Below are 18,046 nucleotides of genomic sequence, written 5' to 3' on the forward strand. Positions count from 1 at the left end.
TAGATTGGCTTTACTGTTCGTGGGCAAGAGGATCCAAGTTTGGTTCAGTAAGATAACTGCAGGTCTTAGTATTACATGATTCTTTGCTATCCACTGTTTTAACATTATTTGATAAAATATTCCACCTGCTTCAGATATCCCATGGTAGACTAAGACAACTTAGTCTCTTGGTTGCAGAATATTTCTGGGACAAATAAGAAATTTACAGACACAGCCTGAATTCAATTACTTCTAGTCTGTCCTCGGTTTTTGCTGATTTAAACATTCACTAAAAAGCAAGAATAAAAAATCATACAAAAGTATGTTTGCTGCATGTTACTGACCAAATTAAAGAGATTTTGATATGCACCTCCTTTCTTCCTGTAACTTCTACATCAGTACTTGTTTTAGGTGCTCTACTGTTTCACATCCTGTCTCTTCAAGTTTGGTAGCCACTCAAAGTAATCTTTTATTTATCTGAGTCCTGTTTGTGTAACAGCAAAGTGGATACATGCCCTGTCCACCTTAAATACTGCTATGAAGATTAAAGTAGTAACTGTATATGCAAAACTACTTGGGAAACTATCTATGCTCTACTAATTTAGAGTAATAAACTAGAAAACTTATTTTTAAATTGTTTGAAAGCCCTACCTATCAAGAGTCTTAAGACACTTCTAGATACATTACAATTCTTTTATAATGTTATATGACTCTAATCATTTAATAAGTGATAGGAAACCAGTGGCTTTGGAGCTGGATATATCTTTCCTTGTATTAACAAGACTTAGAGATAAGAGACTGAGCTACAATGAAAAGATGCAGTGGCATTATTCTTCGTTATTCTGTTTGAATAAATGATTCACTAAATCAGAAGGGCAATCCATTTGTTTCTTACTAATTTTAGTAGTTTTTAATCTGTTCTTGGAACTTCAAAATTCTGCCACTAAAGACTGTACAAGTTCAGTAAGGTAAAGGTTAATTATTGACTTTCTTATTCACATAAAATTCTGGCATAAAAGTAAATGTATCCTTTTTCTGAATGATATTGACTCTTCATTGAAATACACATAAGTTTCTTTTAAAAATGGGCATTGCTATAAAACTTTTTTCACCAGGAAGAATAATTATGTTAATATTGTTTGCGGTGACCAAGAACGCCTTAAAGTTCCCCTCAGCTTGAATAAACTTTAGACAGGATACTTCCGGACTAAGGGGTTTATGCCCTAACCTCCATTTTCTTATAGCACTTACTTTAGAATACTTGTAATTACGTATTGTTTCTCTGCCCTTTGCTATGTAAGGGGGCCGGCCTCTTGCCAGTTTCATAACCAAGAAAATCTTTCTCAAAAAGCTGGGAGCCATCCCTTTCAAATGTCAAATTTTGAAGACATCAAGAATATACTGCCCCTGTCTGTCTGTCTCTGTGGGAGCCTAGGAACCTAACTTCATAAAGTGCCAATTAGCAAATGCAGATGGTTTAATCACATTGACCAGCCTTCCCACTACCTCAACCCAACACTTAAAAGTCATCTTGCTTTCTGTTTCAACCGAGTTGAGCTCAATCTCTCTCCCTAGTACAGTGGTTCTGAATAAAGTCTTCCTTACCTGTTTACCTGCATCTGGTGCAATTTTTCTTTGATATACCATTCATGTAACTGAATCATTACACTGTTAGGAAGTTCAAAGCCAGATTTGGGACTTAAAATAATCATGTAAGATACTGTCTTAGGCAGCTCTGGGTTCTATGTGGCTTAACGATAGAAATTTGTTTCTCACAGTTCTGAAGATTGGAAAGTTAAAGAATAAGGTGCCACCGAAATAGACAAAAATACAAATTAAAAAAATGAAGGGACAGGCTTTCCTGGTGGCGCAGTGGTTGAGAGTCTGCCTGCCGATGCAGGGGACACGGGTTCTTGCCCTGGTCCGGGAAGATCCCACATGCCGCGGAGCGGCTGGGCTCGTCAGCCAGGGCTGCTGAGCCTGCACGTCCGGAGCCTGTGTTCCGCAACGGGAGAGGCCACAACAGTGAGAGGCCCGCGTACCGCCAAAAACAAAACAAAACAAAAAAACAAAAATGAAGGGACTTGCCTGGTGATACAGTGGTTAAAAATCCACCTGCCAATGCAGGGTACATGGTTTGATCCCTGGTCTGGGAAGATCCCACATGCCATGGAGCAACTAAGCCTGTGCACCACAACTACTGAGCCCACATGCCACAACTACTGAAGCCCATGCGCCTAGAGCCCATGCTCTGCAACAAGAGAAGCCACAATGAGAAGCCCACGCACCACAACGAAGAGTAGCCCCCACTCGCCACAACTAGAGAAAGCCCACGCATAGCAATAAAGACCCAATGCAGCCAAAAGAATTTTTTTAATTAAAAAAATATAGAAATGAAATCAGCATATGAGATCTATTGTATAAAGCGTGCCAACCTATGCATTATAGGGGTTCCAGAAGGAGAGGAAAGAGAAGGGGATCAGAAGTGTATTTCAAGAAATTATGGCTGCAAACTTTCCAAACCTACAAAAGGAAATGGATATCCAGGTACAAGAAGCACAGAGGGTCCCAAAGAAGATGAACCCAAACAGACACACCAAAACATATCATAATTAAAATGGCAAAACTTAAGGATACAGAGAGGATTCTAAAGGCAGTAAGAAGGGAGTTACAAGGGAACCCCCATAAGGCTATCAGCTGATTTCTCTATAGAAACTTTGCAGGCCAGAGTGAGTGGCAAAATATGTAAGTCCTGAAAGGGAAAAACCTGCAAACTAAGATACTCTACCCAGCAAGATCATTTAGAATAGGAGAGAGAATTTCACAAACAAGCAAAAACTAAAAGAAAACAGCAATACTAAACCTAACCTAAATTGACAGTTCTTCTCCAAATAGAGAAGAATCAATCTATAGGGAAGGGAAAATCACAATAAGAAAGGCAAATATATAAAAGGAATGAAGTTCACTTAAAAACACCAGTATACAGATTAAGAAAACATTCCCCCCAAGTTTTGTAAAAGTGATTATAAATACAACTAGCAGCAAAAGGACAAACATGAAGATGTAAAACAGGACATAAAAAAAAAATCACAAAGTGTGGAGGAGGCAAGTAGAAAATGTAGTTCTCTTAGAATGTGTTTGAACTGATATTACTATCAGTCTAAAACAAGTAGATACAGTTATGGGTTAGCATACTTGAAAACTAGGGTAACCACAAATAAAATGCATATAACAGATTCACCAAAAAAAAAAAAAGAAAGGAATTCAAGCACACTACAAAACTAAACCACAAAAGGAAAAACAAAAAGTAGGAACAAAGAAGAACTACAAAATCAACTGGAAAACAAGGTTTACTATGGCAATAAATACATACTTATCAATAATTATTTTAAATATTAACAGACTAAGTGCTCCAATCAAAAGATAGTAGCATATTGGATTTAAAAAATATATATGCTGCCTACAAGAGACCCACTTTAAAAACCAATAGGTCAGCAATGAAGTCAGAAAATACCTAGAAGCAAATGACAATGAAAACACAAGCTTAAAAAATTTATGGGATGCAGCAAAAGCAGTCATAAGAGGGAAATTTCATAGAGGTACAGGTCTTCCTCAAGAAATAAGAAAAATTTCAAACAACCTAACATATCACCTAAGCAAATTAGAAAAAGAAACAAAAACTAAAGTCAGAAGAAGGAAGGAAATATCAGTATAAACAAAAGAGATTTAAAAAAAATCAAAAAGATCAATAAAACCAAGAGGTGGTTTTTTGAAAAGATAAAGAAAATTGACAAACTCTAGCCACACTCACTAAGAAGAGAAGAGAGAAGACCCAAATAAAATAAACAATGAAAGAAATAACCAATACCACAGAAATACAAAAAATTCATAATATTATGAATAGTTGTATGCCAACAAATTGGACAACAACCAAAAATAAGTTTCTAGAAATTTACAGCCTGCCAAAACTCAAGAAACAAATAACTTGAACAGACCTATCATTAAAAGTGAAAAAATATTAAATTTTAAAACTGTCTGCAAACAAAAGTCCAGAACCAGATAGCTTCACTGAGGAATCCTACCAAACATACAAAGAAGAACTTATACCAGTGCTTCTCAAACTATTCCAAAAGACTGAAAACAAGAGAACACTCCCAAATTTATTCTGAGGCCACCATCATGCTTATACCAAAGCCAGACAAATACAGTATAAAAAAAATTATACTTATGAATATAGATGCAAATATCCTCAACAAACTATTAGCAAACTGAATCCAACAATACATAAAAAGGATCATACACCATGATTAAGTTGGATTCATTCCAGGGTTGCAAGGATGCATCAACATATGCAAAATCATTGCATTAGACATTATCAAAAGAAAAGACAGAAACCATATGATCATCTCAACAGACGCAGGAAAAGCATTTGATAAAATTCAACATCCATTCACAATGAAAAACTCTCACCAAAGTGCGTATAGAGGCAACACATCTCAACATAATACAAGCCATTTACGACAAACCCAGAGACCACATAATACTCAACAGTGAAAAGCTGAAAGTCTTCCCACTAAATTCTGGAACAAGACAAGGATGCCCAGTCTCACCACTTCTATTCAACATGGAATGAGAAGTCCTAGCAACAGCAATGAGACAAGAAATAAGAAGTATCCAAATTGGAAGGGAAGAGGTAAAATTGTCATTATTTGCAGGTTACATGATACTCTATACAGAGAACTTTAAAGACTCCACGCAAGAATTATTAGAACAAATAAATGAACTCAGAAAGGTAGCAGGACACAAATCTGTTCCATTTCTTTACACTAACCATGAAATATCAGGCAGAGAAAGTAAAAAGAAAATTTTTTTTCATTTAAAATTGCATCCAAACAATAAAATACCTAGGAATAAACTAAGGAGGTAAAAGACCTATATGCTGAAAACTAAAATATTGATAAAGGAAGTTGAAGATGATACCAAGAAATGAAAAGATCCCATACTCTTTGAAAGGAAAAATTAATATTGTTAAAATGGCCATATTACCCCAAGCTATTTACAGATTTAATGCAATCCCTACCAAATTATCCATGATATTTTTGCAGAACTACAACAAATAATCCTCAGTTTTATATGGAATCACACACACACACACACACACACACACAAAACTGAATTGCAAAAGGAATCCTGAGGGAAAAGAACAAAGCTAGAGGCATATCACTCCCAGAGTTCAGATGATACTACAAAATTACAGTAATCCAAACAGCATGGTTTTGGCACAAAAATAGACATATAGATTAGTGGAATAGAATAGAGAGCCCAGAAATAAACCAACACACCTACAGTCAATTAATCTATGTCAATGGAGGCAAGAATATACAATGGAGAAAAGGCAGTCTCTTCAGCAAACTATGCTGGGAAAGACGGACAGCTACATGTAAATCAGTGAAATTAGACTACTTCCTCACATCACATAAAAAAATGAACTCAAAATGTTTAAAAGCCTTAAATATAAGACGTGACACCATAAAACTCCTAGAAGAGAATGAAGACAAAACATTCTCTGACATAAATCTTAGCAGTGCTTTCTTCGATCAGTCTCCCATGGCAAAAGAAATAAAAACAAAAATAAACAAATGGACCTAGTCAAACTTGAAAGTTTTTGCACAGCAAAGGAAACTGTCAACAAAATGAAAAGACAACCTATGGAAGTGAAAAAATATTTTCAAGCAATGCAAAAGACAAGGGGTTAATATCCAAAATATACAAACAGCTTATACAATTCAACATCAAAAAACAACCCAGTCAGAAAATGGGCAGAAGACTTAAATAGATATTTCTCTAAAGAAGATAGAGATGGCCAATAGGCATGTGAAAAAATGCTCAAAATCACTAATTATTAGAGAGGTTTCATAAAGAGGTATCACCTCACACCTGTCAGAATGACCATCATCAAAAAGTCAACAAATAATAAATGCTGAGGAGGGAGTGGAGAAAAGGGAACCATCCTACACTGTTGGTGGGAATGTAAACTGGTGCGGTCACTGGTTAAAAAGTATGGAGTTTCCTTAAAAATAAAAATAGAGCTACCATATGATCCAGCAATCCCACTCCTGGGCATATATCCAGAAAAGACAAAATTCTAATTCAAAAAGTTACATTCACAGCAATGTTCATAGTAGCACCAGTTACAATAGCTAAGACATGGAAACAAGTAAAGTGCCCATCAACAGACAATTGGTTTAAGAAGACTTGGTGTACATAGGTATATAAACAATGGGATGTTACACAGGCATAAAAAAGAATATTGTCATTTGCAGCAACACAGATAGACCTTGAGAGTATCATACTATGTGAAGTAAGTCAGATAAAGACCAATATTACAAGATACTGCTTAGATGTGGAATCTAAAAACTAATACAAATGAATCTTTATACAAAACAGAAACAAACTCACTGACATAGAAAACAAACTTATGGTTAACAAAGTGGAAAGGGAAGTGGAGGGAAGGAGAAATTAGGAGTACTGTATTAACAGATACAAACTACTAATACATAAAAAAAGTACATAAGCAAGAAGGATTTACTGTATAACACAGGTATTATATTCCATATGTTGTAATAACTTATAATGGAAAATAAATTGAATAAATATATAACTGAATTACTTTGCTCTGTATCTGAAACTAATGACTAACTGTAAATCAAATATACTTCAATAAAAAAAATAAGGTACCAGCAGATTTGGTGTTGGTCCCAGCCCCTTTCCTATCTTGTAGATGGCCACCTTCATGCCGTGTACTCATTAGGGCTTTCTCCTTGTGAAAGGAGAGATGTGCATGTGCATATGTGTGTAGAGACTAGGATATGTGTGTTTGTGTGTGGAGACTAGGGTGTGTGTGTGTGTTTGTGCACATGTGGAGAGAGAGGGTGTGTGGAGGGAGAGGTGTGTGTGTGTTTTGAGACTGCGGGGTGTGCACATGCATGGGGAGATGGAGTTGTGTGTGTTTCTGGAGTGACTGTGTGTGTGGAGGGAGAGCCAGGGGTGTGTTTCTGGAGGGAGACTTGGGGGTGTTTGTGTGGAGGCAGAGATGGGTGTGTGTGTGAAGAGACTGGGGTGAGCGTGTGGGTAAGTGTGGCCGCAGTGGTGTGTGGGTGCGAGTAGAAACAGGTGTATGTGTGTAGGCACGGGTATGTGCATGTATATGTTTATGGTGGAGAGACTGGGAGGATTGGTGTGGACTGAAGGACTGGGGTATGTGTGTCGACGCACAGACTGGGGTTGTGTGTATGGAGAGACTAGCGTGTGTGTATGGGAGAGACAGTGGGGAGAAAGAGACTGGTGTGTGTGTGTGTGTGTGTGTGTGTGTGTGTGTGTGTGTGTGGAGAGACAGGTGGTGTGGGGAGAGATAGAGGGTGTGTGTGTGTGTAGACGGGCCTTTGTGTGGGGAGAGATTGGGGTGTGGTTGAGGAGGGAGAGGAGGGGGGATGTGGGAGGAAAAATGGGTGTGTGTTAGGGGGTGTTCGGAAGAGATGGGAGTAGGAGAAAGAGACTGGGGTATTTAGGGGTGTGTGTGTGTGGTGGCAAAGACACGTTGTGGGTCTTTGTGTGTGTGTGTGTTGGAGAAACTGGGGTTTGTGTTTGTGGAGACTGGGGTGCTTGTGTGGGCACGCAGGTAGAGACAGGTGTATGTGCACAGAGAAGGGGTGTGACTGGAGGGAGAGACTGTGGAGGAAGGGTGTGTGTGTGTGTGTGTGTGTGTGTGTGTGTGTGGAAGACCAGAGGGTTGTGGAGGGATAGACAGGGGAGTGTGTGCATGTGGAGACATTGACGTGTATGTGTGTGTGTTGAGAGACTGGGGTGTCTGTATGTTTCGGGCAATGGGTGTGTGTGTGTATCTGTGTGTGTAAAGATGAGTGTATGTGGGAGTTGAGGGAGACAAAAGGGTTTGGAGGGAGAGTAGGGGATGTGTGTGTGTGGAAGTAGAGAAGGTTTAGTGTGTGTGTGTGGAGAGACTAGGTTGTGCATGTTTCTGGAGAGACAGGAGGTATGTGGCGGGAAAGGTTTGTGTGTGTGTCTGTGGAAGGTGAAACAGATGTGTGTGCCTCTAGGGAGAGATTCAGGTTGGGGAGGGAGACACGGGTGTGGGTGTTTGTGGGGAAATGTGTATGTGGTGTGTGTATGTGTGTGTAGAGACTGGGTTGTGGGTGTGGAGGGAGAGAAGGGGGTAGGGGGAGATGAGTGTGTGTGTGTAGCGACTGACATATGGGGGGGAGGGAGAGATTGGTTGAGTGTGTGGAGTGATATATGGGAAGAGTGTGTGTGTGTGTGAAGGCACAGATGCAGTGTGGGTCTCAGTGTGTGTGTGTGTGTGTATGTAGCGAATGGGTTGTGTGTTTCTCTGTGGAAAGTAGGCTGTGTCTGTGTTTTTGTGTACATGTGCAGAGATGCGGTGTATGTGTAGGGAGCGATGTGTGTGTGTTTTTGTGTGTGTATGGATGGAGAGACAGACTTGTGTGTTTCTGGAGTGACAGTGTGTGTGTGTCGGGAAAACCAGGTGTGTGTTTCTGGAGGGAGACCTGGGAATGTTTGTGTGGAGGGAAAGATAAGGGTGTGTGTGTGTGTGTGTGTGTGTGTGTGTGTGTGTGTGTGTGTGTGTGTGTGTGTGTGTGTGTGTGTGTAGAGCAATGGGAGGTGTGTGGAGAGATGGAGGGGTTTCTGCGTGTGCATGTGTAGAGACAGGGTGGTGTTTGTGTTTGGAGAGATAGGGGTGTGTTTGTGCAAGAAGTGGGAGGGAGATGGGGAGTGAGAGATGGGTGTCTTTTGGGCGCGTGTGTGTGAGAGACGGTGGGGAGAAAGAGACAGTGGTGTGTGTGTGTGTGTGGTGGGAGAGACTGGTGTTTGGGTTTGTGGAGACTGGGGTGCTTCTGTGGCTGTGGAGATACAGACAGGTGTATGTTTGTAAAGAAGGGGTGTGAGTGGAGGGAGAAACTGTGGAAGGTATGTGTGTGTATAGAGCCAAGAGGGGTGTGGAGGGATAGACAGGGGTGTGTGTGCATGTGTGTCCATGTGGAGATATTGACGTGTATGTGTGTATGTTGAGAGACTGGGAGGATTGGTGTGGACAGAAGGACTGGGGTATGTGTGTGGAGGGAGAGACTGCGGTTGTGTGTGGACGGAGAGATGACTGTGTGTGGGTGTGGGTGTGTGGCTGTGTGTAGAGACAGGAGGTGTGTGGAGATATAGAGGTGTGTGCGTGTGTGTAGACGGGGGTGTTTGTGTGCGGAGAGACTGGGGTGTGGTTGTGGAAGGAGAGGAGTGAGAATGTGAAGCAAAAAATGGGTGTGTGTTGGGGGGCAGCTGGAAACAGATGAGGGTAGGAGAAAGAGACTGGGGTGTTTAGGTGTGTGTGTGTGGAGGGAGAGACACGGTGTGGGTCTTTGTGTGTTGGAGAGACTTGGGGATTGTGTTTGTGGAGACTGGGGTCCTTGTGTGGGTGTGGAGGTAGAGACGGGTGTATGTGTGTAGAGAAAGTGTGTGAGTAGAGGGAGAGAGTGTGGAAGGTGAGTGTGTGTGGAGAAACCAGAGGGGTGTGGAGGGATAGACAGGGGTGTGTGTGCATGTCTGTACATGTGGAGACATTGATGTGTATGTGCGTGTGTTTTGAGAGACTGGGGTGTCTGTATGCTTCAGGCAATGGGTGTGTCTGTGTGTGTGTAGACATGGGTGTGTGTGGCAGTTGAGGGAGAGAAGAGGGTTTGGAGGGCGAGTAGTGGATGTGTGTGTGGAACAAAAGTGTTTGTGTGTGGAGATACTAGGTTGTGCATGTTTGTGTAGAGACAGGAGGTGTGTGGAGGGACAGACGTTTGTGTGTCTGTGGAAGGTGAAACGTGTGTGTGTGTGTAAGGAGGGATTCGGGTTGTGGAGGGAGACACGGGTGTGGGTGTTTGTGATTGTGGGGAAATGGGTGTGTGTGTCTGTATGGGTGTGTAGAGACTGGGTTGTGGGTGTGGATGCAGAGAAACGGGTACGGAGAGATTGGTGTGTGTGTGTGTGTGTGTGTGTGTGTGTGTATGGAGGGAGAGATCAAGGGGTTAGGAGGGTAGATGAGGGTGTGTGGAGGAATGTGGAGGATGGGGTTGATTTCTGGAGGGAGAGATGGGGGTGTGGAGGGCGAGACAGGTGTGTGTGTGTGTGTGTGTGTGTGTGTCTGTGTGGGTGTGTGTGTAGAGAGATATGGGTTTGTGTCTGAGTGTGTATGTAGAGATGGGATGTGTGTGTAAGGAGCAACAGGGGGAACATATATAGAGAGAGACTGGGCAGGATGGAGGGAGGAACAGAGACTGTGGAAGGACAGACGTGTGTGTGTGTGTGTACAGCCTGACATATGGGTGGGGAGGGAGAGATCGGTTGAGTGTGTGGAGCGATGTGGGAAGTGTGTGTGTGTCTCTGTGTGTGTGAAGGGAGAGATGCAGTGTGGGTCTGAGTGTATGTGTGCGGAGATTGGTTTGTCTGTGTGTGGAAACTAGGTTGTGTCTGTGTTTTTGTGTATGTGTGCAGATATGGGGTGTGTGTGTAGGAAGTGATGTGTGTGTGTGTTTGCGTGTGTGTATGGACGGGGAGACAGGTTTGTGTATGTCTGGAGTGACAGTGTGTGTTTGTAGGGAGAGCTGGGGTGTGTTTCTGGAGGGAGACCTGGGGATGTTTGTGTGGAGGGAGAGGTGTGTGTGTGTGTGTGTGTGTGTGTGTGTGTGTGTGTGTGTGTGTGGAGAGAGAGAGAGACAAGAGGTGTGTGGAGAGAGGGAGGGGTGTCTGTGTGGGCATGTGTAGAGACAGGGTGATGTTTGTGTTTGGAGAGATTGGGGTGTGGCTGTGAAGGGAGGGGTAGGGAGATGAGGAGTGAGACATGGGTGTGTTTTCGCGGGGGGTGGGAGAGACGGTGGGAAGAAAGTGACTGCAGTGTTTGGGTGTGTGTGTTGCTGAGGGAGGGACTGGGGTTTATGTTTGTGTAGACTGGAGTGCTTGTGTGGCTGTGGAGGTAGAGACAGGAGTATGTGTGTATGTACAAAAGGGGTGTAAGTGGAGGCAGAGACTGTCAAAGGTGTGTGTGTGTGTAGAGCCCAGAGGGGTGTGGAGGGATAGACAGGTGGGGGTGTGCGGTTGTGTGCACTTGGAGACATTGATGTGTGTGTGGGTGTGTGTGTGTGTGTGTGTTGAGAGAATGGGGTGTCTGTATGTTCTGAGCAATGGGAATGTCGGTGTAGATGGAGAGAAATCAGTGTGTGTGTGTATTCGTGTGTGTGTGTGTGTAAAGATGGGAGTATGTGTGAGCGGAGGGAGAGAAGGGGGTTTGGTGGGACATTAGGGGATGTGTGTGTGTATGGAGAGACTAGGTTGTATATGCTTGTGGAGAGACCGGAGATGTGTGGAGGGAGAGACATTTGTCTGTGCGAGCATGGAAGGTGAAACGGATGTGTGTGTGTGTGTGTGTGTCTGTGAATGTTGAGGAGAGAAGGAGATGTGCATGCCGAGGGTTAGACTGGTGTGTTGTGTGTGTGTGTCTGTGTGTTTTGGGAGAGACTGGGCTCTGTGTTTGTTTGCACTTGTGGAGAGACTGGGGTGTGTGTGAGGCTGGCTGTATGAAGAGATTGGGGTGTGTTTGGAGGGAGAGATATGTGTGTGTGTGTGTAGGCAGTGACATGGTTGTGTGTGGGGTGTGTGTACATATGGGGTCATTTTGTGTTTAGGGAGAGACGAGAGTATAGGTATGGAGGGAGAGATGGTGGTGTGTGTGTGTGTGTGTGTAGAGTTGGATATGTGTGGGTTTTAAGGGTGGGATGAGGGTGTTTGTGTGAAGGGAGAGACTGCTTTCTGTGTGTGTGTGTATAGGGAGACACGAGTGTGTGTGTGGGGGTGAGAGACGTGTTGTGTGTGTGGATGGAGATATGGGTTTGTGTGTGTGACTGTGTGTGTAGAGATGGGAGTGTGTGTGGTAGGAGAAAAGGGGGAGCAGGTACAGAGAGTGATGGAGGGACAAATGGGGGTTGTGGAAGGAGAGACGTGTGTGTGTGAGAGTGCGTGTGTGGATGTAGAGACTGGGGGATATGGAGGGAGAGACAGGTGTATATGTGCAGAGACGGGTATGTATGGAGGGAGAGATAGGCATGTGTGTGTATTTGTGTGTGTGTAGTGGAGAGATGGGGTTGTGGAAAGAGAGGGTTGTGTGGGGGTTCTGTGTAGAGATGGACTTCTGTGTGAGTGGACATACAGGGAGAGTATGAGGGAGACACACGTGTTTGTGTGCATAGAGGGAGAGATGCATCTGTGTGTGTGTGTGTGTGTAGAGACTGGCGTGTGGGTGTGGAGTGAGAGATTGGAGGAGTCTGGGGCTGTGTGTTGAAACAAGAGATGCAGTGTGGGTCTGTGTATCCATGTGTGTGTTGGAGACACTGGGATGTTTGTGTGCACACACGCAGAGACGGGGGTGTGTGTATGGAGACGGGGCTATGACTGTGGTTGGAGCAACAGTGGGGTGGAGGGCGAGATGGGTGTGAGTATATGTGTTTGTGTGAGGAGAGCCTGGGGGGTGGGTGTGCAGGGGGAGAGGGGAGGAATGTGTAGTGAGAGAATGAGGAGGGTGAAACCGATTTGTGTTGTGTGTAAAAGGTGTTGTGTCAGAGTGGAGAGACAGGGAAGTGTAAAGGGAGAGACACGTGTGTGTGTGTTTGTGTGCAGGGGGAGACTGTGTTGTGTGTGTACAGAGAGAGAGATGAAAGGGTTTGGAGGAGAGAAGGGTGAGTGGGGGTGTGTGTGTAGAGATGGGGTCGCTGTGTGGAGGAAATGATCGGAGTGTGGAGGGAGCAACAGGGGAGGTGTGGAGGGAGAAAAGGGGGATCATGTAGACTGGGCAGGAATGGGGGGAGAAAAGGGGGTTCTGAAAGGAGAGACGTGCATGAGCATGTGCGTGTAGAGACTGGGCTGTGTGTGTGTGGAGACTAGGGTGTGTGTGTGTTTTTGTGCACATGTGGAGAGATGTGGTGTGTGTGGAGGGAGAGGGGTGTGTGTGTGTGTGTGTGTGTGTGTGTAGGGAGAGACATGGTGTGGGTCTTTGTGGGTGTGTGTGTGTTGGAGAAACTGGGGTTTGTGTGTGTGTGTATGTTTAGAGAGACTGGGGAGTACGGGGATTCAGAGACAGGTGTTTGTGTGTATGTGTGTGTGTAGCGACGGGGTGTCTGTGGAGGAAGAGAAGTGGTTTTGTGTACGTGTATATGCGAGCACACAGGGGTGTGAGTGTGGAATTAGAGAGCATGAGTGAGTGTGAGTGTGGGAGGAGAGGCAGGGGGTTGTGAAAGGACAGTTAGCAGGTGTATATGGAGAGACGGGGGTGTGAGTGTGGACGGAGAACAGGGGTGTTAGTATGTGGAGAGACTGGAGTTTAAATGTGGAGGAAGAAATGGGTGTGTGTGTTTGTAGGAAGAGATAGGGTGTTTGTAGGGAGAGACGTGTGTGTGTGTGTGTATGTGTGGAGAGACTAGGGTGTGTATTGAGGGATGGGGGACTGGAGGGAGACACGGGTGTGTGTGTGTACCAAGAGATGGGGGGATGGGTGGTGATGTGTGTGGAGGGAGAGCTACAGTGTGGGTTGCTGTGAGTAGAGACCAGAGGGGTGTGTGTGTGTTTGTGGAGATATAGGGTTGGGGAGAGAGAGGCAAGTGTGTGGCTGTGGAGAAAGGACAGGTTTGTGTGTATGTGTATGTGTGTAAAGTTGGGGTTAGTGTGTGTGGAGAGACTGGGGTGTGTGAGTTTGTGTGAGTGTGGAACGACTGGGTTGGGTGTGGTTTTCTGTGTGGAAGACAGGTGTGCGTGTCCATGTGCTAGTATGTGCGGGGAAACTGTGGTGTGTGTGTAGTGAGAGATGGATTTGTGTGTGCTTGTGTGGAGAGACTATGGTGTGTGTGTGGAGAGAGAGACTGGAGATGTGGAGGGAGAATTGGGGGGGTTGTAGAAGGAGAGACAGGAAGATTGGGAGGGAGATTCAAAAGGGGTGTGGAGGGAGTCAGGGGTGTGTGTGTTCGTGTGTGTGTAGTGATAGGTTAGATGTGTGTGTGTATCTGTGTGTGTGCATAGGGACTGCGGAGTGTGCGGATGCAGAGACAGGTGTGTGGGCATGTGTGCGTAGGGATAGGGGTGTCTGTGGTGGGAGAGAAGTGTTTATGTGTGAGAAGACTGGGGTGTGAGTGTGGAGTTAGGGGGGCAGTGAGTGTATGTATGGAGAGACTGGTTTGTGTGTGTGTTTGTTTCCACTTGTGGCGACACTGGGGTGTGTGTGTGGGTGCGTGTGGAGAGATTTGGGTGTGTTTGGAGGGACAGGTGTGTCTGTGTGTGTGGAGGGAGAGATGGAGGGTGTTGAGGGAGAGACAGTGTCATGTGTCGGTGTGTGTGTGTGGAGAGTTGGATGTGTGTGGGTTTTAAGGGTGAGACAGTGTGTGGGTGGAAAGACTGCTTTCTTTGTGTGTATGGAGAAATGGGTGTGTGGGTGGAGAGAGACAGGGTTGCGTGTGTGAGTGTGTGTATAGAGATAGGAGTGTGTGTGGAGAGAGCAAGCAGGGCATGTGTGGAGGGAGAAAAGGGGAGCGTGAGACTGGGCAGGAACGGGGGAAAACGTGGGTTCTGAAAGGAGACATGTGCATGACCATGGGTGGGTAGAGACTGGGCTGTGTGTGGAGACTAGGGTGTGTGTGTGTTTTTGAGCACATGTAGAGAAATGGGGTGTGTGTGTGTGTGTTGAGAGACAGGGGTGTGCAGGTGCATGGGGAGATAGGATTGTGTGTGTTTCTGGAGTGACAGTGTGTGTGTGGAGGGAGAGCCAGGGGTGTGTTTCTGGAGGGAGACTTGGGGGTGTTTGTGTAGAGGCAGAGATGGGTGTGTGTGTGTGTGTGTGGAGAGACTGCAGTGAGCGTGTGGGTGTGTGTGGCCAAAGTGGTGTGTGGGTGCAGGTGGAAACAGGTGTATGTGTGTAGGCATGGGTGTGTGCCTGTATGTGTGTATGGTGGAGAGTCTGGGAGGATTGGTGTGGACAGAAGGACTGGGGTATGTGTGTGGAGGGAGAGACTGCGGTTGTGTGTGGACGGAGAGATGACTGTGTGTGTGTGTGTGTAGAGACAGGAGGTGTGTGGAGATATAGAGGTGTGTGCGTGTGTGTGTGTGTGTAGACGGGGGTGTTTTTGTGCGGAGAGACTGGGGTGTGGTTGTGGAGGGAGAGGAGTGAGAATATGGAGTGAAAAATGGGTGTGTGTTGGGGGCAGCCGGAAACAGATGAGGGTAGGAGAAAGAGACTGGTGTGTTTAGGTGTGTGTGTGTGGAGGGAGAGACACATTGTGGGTCTTAGTGTGTGTGTAAATGTGTTGGAGAGACTGGGGATTGTGTTTGTGAAGACTGGGGTGCTTGTGTGGGTGTGGAGGTAGAGACGGGTGTATGTGTGTAGAGAAAGTGTGTGAGTAGAGGGAGAGTGTGTGGAAGTTGAGTGTGTGTGGAGAGACCAGAGGGGTGTGGAAGGATAGACAGGGGTGTGCGTGCATGTGTGTGCATGTGGAGACATAGGTGTGTATGTGTGTGTTTTGAGAGACTGGGGTGTCTGTATGTTTCAGGCTATGGGTGTGTGTGTGTGTATGTGTGTGTAGACATGGGTGTATGTGAGAGTTGAGGGAGAGAAGAGTGTTTGGAGGGAGAGTAGGGGATGTGTGTGTGGAATAGAGAAGGGTTTGTGTGTGTGTGTGGAGAGACTAGGTTGTGCATGTTTGTGTAGAGACAGGAGGTGTGTGGAGGGAGAGACGTTTGTGTGTCTGTGGAAGGTGAAACAGTGTGTGTGTTTAGGGAGAGATAGGGGTTGTGGAGGGAGACACGGGTGTGGGTGTTTTCCATTGTTGGGAAATGGGTGTGTGTTTATGGGTGTGTAGAGACTGGGTTGTGAGTGTGGAGGGAGAGAAAGGAGTAGGGAGAGATGTCTGTATGTGTGTGTATGGAGGAAGAGATGAAAAGTTTTGGGGGGCAGATGAGGGTGTGTGGAGGAATGTGTAGAGATGGGGTTGATTTGTGGAGGGAGAAATGGGGGTGTAGGTGGAGAGATAGGTGTGTGTTTGTGTGTGTGTGTGTAGGGAGATATGGGTTTGTGTGTAAGTGTGTATGTAGAGATGGGAGTGTGTGTGTAAGGAACAACAGGGGGAGCATATAGAGAGACTGGGCAGGATGGAGGGAGAAACAGGGATTGTGGAAGGAGAGGTGTGTGTGTGTGAACAGCCTGCCATATGGGTGGGGAGGGAGAGATCGGTTAAGTGTGTGGAGTGAGATATGGGAAGTTTGTGTGTGTGTGTGTGTGTGTGTGTGTGTGTGTGTGAAGGGAGAGATTTAGTGTGGGTCTGAGTGTATGTGTGTAGAGAAAATGGTTTGTGTTTGTGTGTTAAAACTAGGCTGTATCTGTGTTTTTGTGTATGTGTGCATATATGGGGTGTGTTTGCAGGGAGAGATGTGTGTGCGTTTGTATGTATGTATGGATGGGGAGACAGATTTGTGTGTCTGGAATGACAGTGTGTGTGTGGAGGGAGAGCTAGGAGTGTGTTTCTGGAGGGAGACCTGGGGATGTTTGTGTGGAGGGAGAGATGGTGTGTGTGTGTGTGTGTGTGTGTGTGGAGAGAGAGAGAGAGAGATAGGAGGTGTGTGGAGAGAGGGAGGGGTGTCTGTGTGTGCGTGTGTAGAGACAGGGTGATGTTTGTGTTTGGAGGGATTGGTGTGTGGTTGTGAAGGGAGCACCAGGGAGATGTGGAGTGAGACATGCGTGTGTGTGTGTGCTGAGGGAGGGACTGGGGTTTATGTTTGTGTAGACTGGGGTGCTTGTATGGGTGTGGAGGTAGAGACGGGAGTATGTGTGTAGAGAAGAGGTGTAAGTGGAGGGAGAGACTGTCGAAGGTGTGTGTGTGTGTGTGTGTGTAGAGCCCAGAGTGGTGTGGAAGGAAAGACACGGATGTGTGTGTGGTTGTGTGCATTTGGAGACATTGATTTGTGTGTGTGTTGAGAGACTGGGTTGTCTGTATGTTTGGGGCAATGTGAATGTTGGTGTGGATGGAGAGAAATCTCTGTGTGTGTGTATGTGTGTGTGTGTGTAGAGATGGGAGTATGTGGGAGCTGAGGGAGAGAAGAGTTTGGAGTGACAGTAGGGGATGTTTGTGTGTGTGTGTGTGTGTGTGGAGAGGCTAGGTTGTGCCTGCTTGTAGAGAGATGGGAGGTGTGTGAAGGGTGAGACATTTCTCTGTGCGTGTATAGAAGGTGAAACGGAAGTGTGTGTATGTGTGTGCGTATGAGTGTTGACGGAGAGAAGGAGTTGTGCATGCCGAGGGTCAGACTGGTGTGTGTGTGTGTGTGTGTGTGTTTGTGGAGAGACTGGGCTCTGTTTGTGTTTCTTTGCACTTGTGGAGTGACTGGGATGGATGTATGTGTGTGTGTGTGTGTATGTGTGTGTGTGTGTGTGGAGAGATTGGAGTTTGTTTGGAGGTACAGATGTGTGTCTGTGTGTATGGAGGCAGAGACATGGTTTGTGATATGTGTGTGTACAGATGAGGTCGATGTGTGTTTATGAGAGAGATGGAGGTATAGGTATGGAGGGAGAGACAGTGTTGTGTGTGTTGTGTGTGGAGTTGGATGTGTGTGGGTTTTCAGGGTGGGTCGGAGGTGTTTGTGTGGAGGGAGAGACTGCTTTCTGTGTGTGTGTGTGTACAGGGAGACATGGGTGAGTGTGTGGGGGGAGAGACAGGTGTGGGTGTGTGGAGGGAGAGATGGGTTTGTGTGTGTGAGTTGTGTGTAGAGATGGGAGTGTGTGTGGTAGGAGAAAAGGGGGAGCATGTACAGAGAGTGATGGAGGGACAAATGGGGGTTGTGGGAGGAGAGATGTGTGTATGTGTGTGTGGGTATGTAGAGACTAGGGGGTGTGGAGGGAGAGACAGGTGTATGTGTGCAGAGGTGGGGTGTGTGTGGAGGGAGAGATAGACAGTTGTGTGTATTTGTATGTGTGTAC

The 18,046-nt window shown here is 45.6% G+C and overlaps 1 long non-coding RNA gene across 1 annotated transcript in view; it reads left to right on the forward strand.

Moving 5' to 3' along the window:
* The window catches only part of LOC309972169, a 238,226-nt gene that overhangs the window by 157,201 nt on the left and 62,979 nt on the right, over window positions 1-18,046 (forward strand). The gene's annotated exons all lie outside the window — the stretch shown is intronic.

The sequence above is a fragment of the Leucopleurus acutus genome, assembly GCF_964270905.1.
Source record: "Leucopleurus acutus genome assembly, chromosome: 15".
Classification (NCBI taxonomy): domain Eukaryota; kingdom Metazoa; phylum Chordata; class Mammalia; order Artiodactyla; family Delphinidae; genus Leucopleurus; species Leucopleurus acutus.